Source organism: Protomyctophum parallelum (genome assembly GCF_964188405.1).
Source record: "Protomyctophum parallelum genome assembly, chromosome: 21".
In the NCBI taxonomy this organism is placed as follows: Eukaryota; Metazoa; Chordata; class Actinopteri; order Myctophiformes; family Myctophidae; genus Protomyctophum; species Protomyctophum parallelum.
Window position 1 is genome coordinate 31110489 of NC_139713.1, and position 10537 is coordinate 31121025.

The following is a 10537-nucleotide window of genomic DNA, read 5'->3' on the forward strand; positions in this document are numbered from 1 at the left end:
GATGACACAAGACTGCACAAGACTGACAGACATCCATCCAGGGTCCAGAGTGATGGTCGGCCTGTGGAAATTCTCTCTTACTCCATCTATTGATATATCTATCGATGTCCCTATCGATCCATCTATTGATCTGAGAGAGCCCCCCCCTCTCCCCAGCTCAGGGGATGAACAAAGCCAAAGACAATGATACTTTAATCACTTTTTAACAGTGTCTTGTACTACTTAAAACTACTGTTGTATTATACTAGGCGGGTTGGTCCTAAGGCTACTGTTAATTTGCGTATTTATTCTGAAACTTAACCACTTGTAGAGCATATTGTGATAGGCTACTGCTAGGCAACTTTTACTTTAGTGAAAACACCACTGACTTGTAATATTGCAAAATCCTTTATTCTCAACATTTTTAAAGCGTTATTTAGTTTGTAATGTTAGGCTTTTGAAGGCAGGATTGTGAACCCAATACTGCCACCAGCTGGCGGAGTCAGGTTAAGCCCATTCAGCCCAGAGCCTTACTGTGCTCTTTAAATTCCTGAATAAAATGAAACAGTTAGCAAGTCGAAAAACACCCAGTCGGAAAACAATCTGTGATATGTCTTCTATTATATTCCTGAACCGATTATATGACAAAGGTCGCTATCGTTCATAAATAATGTTTGTTTACAAGATGTCCAGCGGTCTCCCATCCACTCCCATGTATTCATCAAACTTCCAGTGTGAGTTTTGGCACATGGGGGCGTGGTGGGGTGTCATGGCGCAGCCCCGGCGTCCAGTCACGTGACACCATGACGCTGGTGTCTTTTCCTTCTCTAAGCTTTCTTGGCTGGGCCCAGGAAATCATTTCCAATGTATTTTTTCCATAGACATTTCAAAAAGTATTTATTTAAATACCTTTTATAAGAGTCGTACAAAGCCAACTCGAGTTGTGACAAATCATGACAACAAACACAATATTTTGGACCAAACAAATAATTACAAAGAATAAAAACAACAAAAGTGTTGTAACCTGCCGTTTTCTTCTTCTTTCTAATTATTTGTTCACCCTGAAAAATGTTGTTTGTTGTCATGATTTGTCACGACAAGAGTTGGCTTTGTCCGCGGCGTAAACGTCTTTAAATAAATACTTTCTGAAAAGTCTATGAGGAAAATGAACGGGGAATTATTTTCCGGGTCTCTTGAGGGGGCGGGACTGCGACACTCTATTGTGTTTTCAGAAGTTTGGGAGTTGTTACACCGCCATCAGTGACCCAATTTGCTTTGCACTCTGTAATGATAGGTCACCGCTTTTGGTGTCACGCACCACTTTTGATAAGTCGTGTATTGGCTATCAGTAGATGAATGGATTTACTTTATCCTTTTCATGTCAAGGACCCCCAAATGGACACGTATTAGCCCGCGGACCCCCCCATTTGAAGAGAAGAGAAGGACCCCCATAAGAGAAGATTTATACAGCTCGGACGGACCCTATTTTAATGCCATTTCTAGCTGTGGGACTGCAATTGATAATCAATGTTAATTTAAAAAACTGAGAGCGTCCACATGAGGCCACAAACTATCATGTAGTTGTACCCCCTGGAACTCGCTCAATGTCCTCTGGGGGTCCCGGCCGGACCCCGCTTTGGGACTTATATTATTACACCATTTTGGGATTTATGGGGAAGGAGGAGATCGACTCTGCTAAATGCGCTAATGAAAGCTGTCAACACTGTCAAAACTGTCAACACCAGGTAAGGCGCTGCGGGTTTTCTTTCCTCTCAAGTTGCATGGGTTTAACACTAACTACATTAAAACATCCTCTCCTGAAAACCTCCCAGGTGTTGTACATTTTATAGGATAGGCTAACTTACAGATCAGATGGTCAGTGAGTTTTGACCTGTTCGAGGCGCTGCTGATAATGTAGTTAAACTTTTACGTTTTGAGACAAATGGGGAGGAGGAATCACAGCCAGGTAATTCATAATAATAATAATAACTGTGCCAAAACGCAGTTTTGTATGTACATTGAGTCACTGGAACAACCTCTCTGTAGTCCGACCCCAAACCCTAACCATGCATAACCCCACGTTTTTGTGGTTAGACCCCCCAATCCCCCCCTCCCCTAGGGTGGTGGGGGGGGGATGGATTTTTCGATGGATATCCCCCCCTAGCGTTCGGTCAGTCTTGCGCCTGACCGCAGCGTTGCAAATCTGCCGTAAAGCATGCTGCTCTGTTGTTAACTTCTTATCCTGCCGAAGCTTTTCAGTAAACTTTACTATTTGCATTATAATCATTGTGTGGACATTCGATGCTGGAGGGAGACCATATAGTTTTATGTTACTGTTGCATATGTAGGAGTAGGCTTAGCACTAATAACATAAGAACACATTGTCTGAACAGATCAGAACATAGATATGGACACTTTATTTTAGTTTATCGTGCCTTGTTATAGAGTTATCGATGAAATAGTTTATTTTAATTTAGCTTGCCTTGTTACAGAGTTATCGATTAAATAGTTTGGCAGCCATTTTGTTATGCATGCAAATTAGAAAGTTAAAAACAAGAACATTGGAAACCAAGATTTTCAGATTCAGCACCCTCTAGTGGTTAAAAGTGGATTCAGCGCCCTCTAGTGGTTAAAGATGGAGATTCAGCACCCTCTAGTGGTTAAAAGTGGATTCAGCACCCTCTAGTGGTTAAAGATGGAGATTCACCACCCTCTAGTGGTTAAAGATGGAGTGGATTATTTTGTGTGTGTGTGTGTGTGTGTGTGTGTGTGTGTGTGTGTATATATATATATATATATATATATATATATATGAGACTGGTGTCAAAATTAAGGTCTTACTTTATAGACAACAGAGTTATAGGTTGGGTATATAACTATAGGGCTGGCTTGTAAGGTCATAGACTGGTAAATACAGGACTTGAAAGTGTATTATGTATAAGTAAAAAAACCCAAAGAGGGTGGGTCCACATGAACTTGGTTTGTTTTAAAGTGTAAAAAAAAGAAAAAAAGAAAAGAAATAATACAAATGTATTTATGTATGTATGTACGTACTTGTGAATTTTAATATGTATTTATGTCTGTTGTTAGTCTGGCGTAGAGGATTTCATCCTGTGCTTGAAATCTTTTCAATAAATTTCAATTACAATAAATTTCAATATATAGGCCTATATATATTATTATTTTTTTCCCCCAGATTCAGCACCCTTACATTTATTTATTTCACTTTCACCCCAAAATATCTTTAATATTCACATTTTTCAGAAATACCACTGTTCTAAAAGAAACAAAGAAAGTGCAGGCCCACAAATATTATTTATGATAACAGTTTATTTTCTGTTTACTTAAGAGCTGGAGAGACAGAGACCCCTAACCGAAAAAATCCCCTGCCGCTATCCCCAACAATGACCCGATCTCAATCTGTGACGGCGACACCTGGAATAAAGACACAGAAATGTTGCAGTCATTCACATGTCACCAGGTGTGTGTGTGTGTGTGTGTGTGTGTGTGTGTGTGTGTGTGTGTGTGTGTGTGGCTATAAACACAACACCAGATATATAGATAGATAGCTATAAACACAACATGAGATCACAACACTGGTATCTGTATTCGGTATTGGATAACACAGAAATTGTGGTATCGGGATCGGAAGCGATCGGGACATATTATTTTTCCATCACTTCCATATTATATTAGTATAATATGGAAGTGATGGAAAAATAATAACCATGACTGCATTATAAGTTAATATAGGTTTGTCTTAAATTATTTAGACAGCACTTTCTTATCAATGTGCTTGCTTTATTGTTCGTGTATATGCCATCAAATGTAGCTTATGATCATTTGTAAGCGTTATGACCCCTCTCATTATAATACATTGCATGCCGGTGTCAACAGATTTACAAGGTAACAATGCATAACAATGTGAAGGTTATGTGCATTTATTACACGGCTTGTTTGAATGATTGGTCAATTGCTCAATTCAGCTGTGTGTTATTTCATCCCTAATGGAATACTTTTATTTATTAAGTAGCCATGTAATAATAAGTGGGATATCTTACATCTCCTCCCTTTGTCTCAACAGATTCACCTCCTCCCCTCTTCTCAACAGATTCACCTCCTCCGATCATCTCAACTGATTCACCTCCTCCCCTCGTCTCAACAGATTCCCTGGCGTGGTCTTCTGGTCCTTCTGGCTCTGTGGCTATAGTCTAGAAAAGTGAATAATGAAATATCAAGTTAAAATCCAGGAGGGCAACAGTAGATGGTGCTGTTTCTCTCTCTTGTGGGTACATATAATGTAGCATACAGTGATTCCCAAAGTGTGGTCCGGGGACCCCCAGGGATCCTTGAGGGAGTTCCAGGGGGTACACAGCTTGGAACCAAGTGGACCCTTATGGGTCTGTAACTCTGAGAGTGTACAAAATGTGTAAAGAAATGTGTGAGTGTCTTAACAGAGTTAAATTAACATTGATTTTACAATATAAATTGGGAGATAGCTAAATGCCATTAAATGGGTAAAGAAGCCAAACTAAACTAAGCGTTACACTTTGACTTGCTCCACATGTATCTGTATACATAAGATACAACCATAAAGAAGAACCTTTTAGTCCTCTTGTCACGATCCGTGACATGTGTTGGTTTTCATGTTTTCCAGTTATGGTTTGTGTTTTACTTTTCTGTTGTGTTCCTCTGATTTATATTATACTTATACTACTTATACTATGAAGTATTGTGTTCTTGTTTTCCTAGTTCCTGTTTGAGTTTTGCATTACCCTTGTGTGCTTTTATTTTGTAGAATTGTTCATAATGTTTCCTGTCTGCCTTGTTACTGTTTGCCTGCCTTGTCAACCTGTGCTGTGATTAGCCTAGTGTTTCCACCTTGTCCTGTTTGTTCCCCAGCCTATCACAGTGTTGTTCACCTGTGCCTGTGTGTATTTATACCCCCCCTGATCCCAGTGTTTCCTTGCTAGTTCATTGTGGTATGTTGCGTGTGTCTTGTCTTGACACCTTTTGTGCTTCCAGTGTTTTTGTTTGTATTCTATAGTTCTTTTGAGTTATTAAACCTTTTGAAATGACCTGCTCTGCCTCTGCCTCCTCCTACATTTGGGTCCTACAAACTCTCCTGACTTGAACCGTGACACCTCTCAGGTTGGACAACATTGGATTATTTTATTACTAATTAATAAATAATAGTAGTAGTTCTCTCAGGACAATATTGGATTATTTTGTTTCTCAACTGATTATGACATTAGCTCTACTAGCCAGGATAAAATATGCTCACTGCTAATACTCTAAATGTTGCCTTAATCCAAGACTGCCCTATTGATAACCTATTATAAGGCATAACTTTCATCATATTCGGCCATAGCCACCAAATGTGCTGACCTCATCACATTTATGATGACGGCTATGGACGTTTTTAGCCCAGGAGTGTTTTTTTGTGCAAAACTAATGCTTGGAATGGATGAATCATGAAAACCCCCTAGTCGTGTCATAATGTCATAATGACATTTAGAAAATATTTCCTTATAATAGGTTATTAATAGGGCCGTCTTGGATTAAGGTATTAGCAGTGAGCAGATTAGCGTAATGTTTTATCCAGACCTAATGTCCTGTCAGAATCAGTTGAGAAACAAAATGATGCAATTTTGTCCAACCTCTGCCATTAATTACCTGACAATTTGACCATGAACAAGAGCAGCACTTACCTTGCAGAGCACAGTGGTCAGAGCCAGACATAGAAGCAGAAGGGTGATAGCCCTGGTCTTCTCCATGGTGGACAAATAGCTGGACGAGTCCTCCAAGTGTTGATGATGATGTCAGGGATGATGTCCTCCTCAGTGACTGAAGTCAAGGTTCTGGAAGAGCTTCTGGAAACACAGCTCCTCGTGATCTCTCTTATACAGGGCATGGGCGGAGCTTGAGGGGGTTCAGGGGTTGCATTGCACCCCCTGGTGGCCGGGGTGAAATTGCTTCTTTTTTTAGTAAAAAAGAACAAGATTATTTTTATTTTAATAAAATTATAATAATTGTGAGAAACAAATCTGAATTCTATTATGTTTTGTTTTACAATACATTCATTTTATAGTAGTCATCATGTCACATTATTTTATCGCCCCGCCTGCCCCAGCAGAGCAGTCACAACCACCGTGTCCGGGCAGTTTGGACACAACAAACCCGCCGCGTGGATGGTGATCTTGGGGAAAAACACGGCTGTCTTACAGCAATTCCCCACAACGTTAATGGGAAAAAACAAACGTTAATTTTCCACCTTCTATTACGAGAAGCATGCGTGGATGGAATATTCCGTTTTAAAGGATGCAGTGTTTTGTTTTGCCTGCCGACACTTCCAGAATGACAGCAACATGGACTAATTTCGTAATACCGCCGTGAGTGCCTGGAGTAGACTGGGCTCGAAACTGGACAAACATGCGATATCCGATGCCCATAAGAGTTGCATGATCACTTTAAAAAGAGTGCATCTTCACTCTTCAGGCTCTATTGCAGCTAAACTTTCAGAAAGTCACAAAGCTACTGTAGAGAAGAACAGGTTGTATCTGTCCAAAGTTGTTGATATTATTAGGCTATTGTCTAAACTTGGATTGACTTTCCGTGGACACAGGGAGGGGATAGATTCACAAACACGGGGCAATTTTCTTGAGATTCTTCTCTAAATATGATTCTGGATTTGAAAGCATGCAGTCAAATCATTTTAATTCAACATCCCCAAATTTCCAGAACGAAATAATTTATATCTGTGCAAACTTGGTTTATGCAGATATTGCAGAATCCCTACAGGGGGTCATGCCTATGTTCCTCAGCCCTATGTTCCCTCACTATGAACATAGGCCTAGTATGTTCTCCCATTTAAAAACAGACCCTATGTTCCCTCAATCCGATAAGTGCAAGTGTAATAAATGTAATAGTGTAATAAGTATAATACTGTAATAGTGTAATAAGAGTAGGCCTAATACAGACAGCATTTTTTTCCCAATGAAATTGCCATTAGATGGTACTATTTCCCCCCAAAACAGCTCGTCTCGTCTTTTTTTCTCATCTTTTTTTCTCGTCTCGTCCTTTTTTCTCGTCTCACCACGCATCAAGGAAGCAGGCACGACAGCAATTAATCTTAATGTCTTTTATCGGGTGCACGGTCTAGGAAGAACCTGTTAAACAAGACAATACCAGCACTCACGGAACTGTCCTTAAAGGAACTTTATTGTTTCGATTTCCCAGAGTATAATTTTTCAGTTCCTTGTTCCTTGTATATATTTTTTTTTTACCTTCCTTGTCTGGTTAAATGTGGTAATGTGTAAAAACGCTGAGTCAGACTTGTTGTTCACAGCGCACACCTGACAAAAGATATGAAATATTCAGACTGTACATGACCAAGACATCTCCCTTCAGGATTTGTGACATGGGGTACCAGAGCTAAAGGAAACCCATATTACTAAAGTATGGCTTTCCCGGTGTATTGTGCAGGAGGCCATCCAGCTGGCTTATGCCAATACAGGGTTTCAGCCTCCTGAAGGCCTTAGGACCCAGGATGCTGCCATACCCTGCGTAGGGGGGAACCGGAAGCTGCACTCCTTATATTGGGACCCCAGAGAACAAACGTTCCGTCCTCACTGCATGTTACACTTTGCTAGTGCAATTAATTCACAGTATTAATTGTAAACCTTCATAAAACGAAATTATTAAATAATTAAACAGACTCTTAAAACACATCAAGTTTGGTCACACTCTCCTGGTGCTGCAACACCTTTGTTGATTTACTCAACATTGGGGCTAATATGTCAGCCCCAGATAGTTCAATCACATTGGAAGTGGCTCGGAAGGCATCCTTTGGTTAGACATAAGGTTGGTGTGGGGTGCGTTAAGACGACCGGATTAAGGTTGGTGAGGGGTGCGTTAAGGGTTAGGTTTAGGTGTGCTGTCCCGTGGGAAGTTAGGTTTATAGGGTGAGGGTTTGAGATAACATCGGTAGACAACTTGACTGCGTGTGCGTGCGTTTATCTTGATTTGTGAGTTCTCTTGGCACAGTACCATGGGTGTGTACGCATAACAAAAGATAGATAGATAGATCTTTATTTGTCATTGCAACGTGTACAACGAAATTAAAAGTGCCAACCAATCAGTGCATCATATCACAAAACAACATACTGTACAAGATAAAACAAAAACACACATGACTTCTTGTTATTGCACAACCCCAGCAGCCCTAATGCACAAGCATGTCATTTTCAGCTGTTATCGCACAACAAACCCTTATTGTACTTAAGATAATAAATAGTAATAGAAGGTAATAGATAATGGATAATAGAAACTAAAAGTGTCGCAGCAACAGATCATTTTATAGCAGCATTGAGTGCAACTACCGCTGTGGGATAGAAGCTGTTACTGAATCTGTTGGTCTTGGACCTGATCACTCTGTACCGTCTGCCTGATGGCAACAGTTCAAACAGTGAGTGAGCGGGGTGGGAAGTGTCTTTTATAATGTTCAGAGTTTTTTTATGACAGCGGTCTCTGTGTAGTTCTTCCAGTGTGGGGAGAGGGCAGCCAACGATCTTCTGTGCCGTATTTATGACCCCCTGGAGCTTTTTCCTCTGTGCCACTGTACAGCTGGTGTACCACACACATATGCAGTACGTTAGTATGCTCTCTATGGAGCACCGATAGAAGGACACCAGCAGTCTCTGTGTGATGTTGTTCCCCCTGAGCACCCTCAGGAAGTACAGTCTCTGCTGGGCTTTCTTCAGCAGCTCAGAGGTGTTCGTGCTCCAGGTCAAGCCCTCCTCCATGTTGACTCCCAGAAACCGGCAAGAGGACACCCTCTCCACACAGTCCCCATTAATGAACAGGGGTGGAATGTCCGTTTTCTTCCTCCTGTAGTCTATGACCAGCTCCTGGGTCTTGGTTGTGTTCAAGAGCAGGTTGTTCTCTCTGCACCAGTCCGTCAGCTGCGCCACCTCATCCCTGTAGGCTGACTCATCTCCCTTGGAGATGAGCCCTACTACTGTGGTGTCATCCGCGAACTTCACCATGGTGTTGCTGCGGTGGGCGGGGGTGCATTGGTGTGTGTAGAGGGTGTAGAGCAGCGGACTCAGCACACAGCCCTGTGGGGAGCCGGTACTGAGGCTGAGGGACGTAGACATGTGCTGTCCCACTCTCACCCTCTGACTGCGACCAGACAGGAAGCTTTTAATCCACATGCAGGTGTTATGTGGAAAACCCAGTTCCCCCAGAACATCCACCAGTCTGTGGGGGAGGATGGTGTTGAAAGCAGAGCTAAAGTCCACAAAGAGCATCCGCGCATAGCTCCCCTGCTGCTCCAGGTGGGACAGTGCAGCATGGAGGGCTGTGGCCACGGCGTCCTCTGTGGATCTATTGGCCCTGTAAGCGAACTGGTGGGGGTCAAAGCCACGGGGCAGGATGCTGCTTCTATGCAACGATTGGTATGTGGTAATGTGGTTGACAGACACGCACTGTAGGAGGAGGAGATGAGTTCAGATATGTACCAGTGCCACTGTCTGCTATTTTGTTTAAAGCGGCATTACACCTCAAGCAGACTGTAATTATGAAACGTTTTAATTAATTGTCTGGTTTGGGTGTTATTTTGTTCATAACGTGCATGCTATTCTTGTGTAATCCTCAACACAGGATTTGATATATCCAGACTAACATTATTAGTATTGTCTTCACCACCAATAACCATGATAGTACAGCAGCTATCTGCACCCGGGGGCATCACTATGCCAGCTTGTGCATGTGATCGACATTTGCATTAATGTTTTATTTTTGCCACGTACATGCAAAACAAATTACCAGAACACAAATGTATAGCCTACAGTACTAATAGACTCTTGACGTGTCATATATTGTCTACTCTATTCCACTGCGCTACACATTTTAAAATAAGTCACTTATCAAAACTTATTTTTGGGGAAAAGCTACAACACATTACGGCATGTTGTGACCTTGTAGATCAGCAATTGTCCTTTCTTCTTAGCCTATAATGACATGCCCAAAATCAGGATGTCAGGGTTAAAGTAGTTAGATATATAGTTACCCAACTAACTTACCCAGCAAGACTGGGAAGTTATCCACTGTATACTGGCAGGTGGCCGTCCTGAGACAGGCATTATATGTGGCATAATGCATGGTCCAAGTATATTCCATGTTTGGGATTTCAATAAATGGGTCTTATACAGTAAGTACAGTTGCAGTCCGAGAAAGGGACCCTTAGCTGCAAAGGTGAATGGTGAATTATTGCAGATGGCCTTTCAGAGGACAGTGTTACTTGGGGACATGAGGAGACAGGAAGTTCTACAGGCTAAACTAGTTTTGTTTGTCAACGTAGCTTAAATAGTTGGTGTCAGTTCATTAAGGTGTGTACTCTAGGTTGATGAGCCAACTATACAATGGAAACATACCTGAGATTCAAAACAGATAATTAAGTACATGATGAGTGATTCATGAAGGCCATGCATGTCAGGATTTAAAGGAATGTTTCACTGTTCACTGTTTCACTGTGTTGTTAAATGGTAAATGGTGC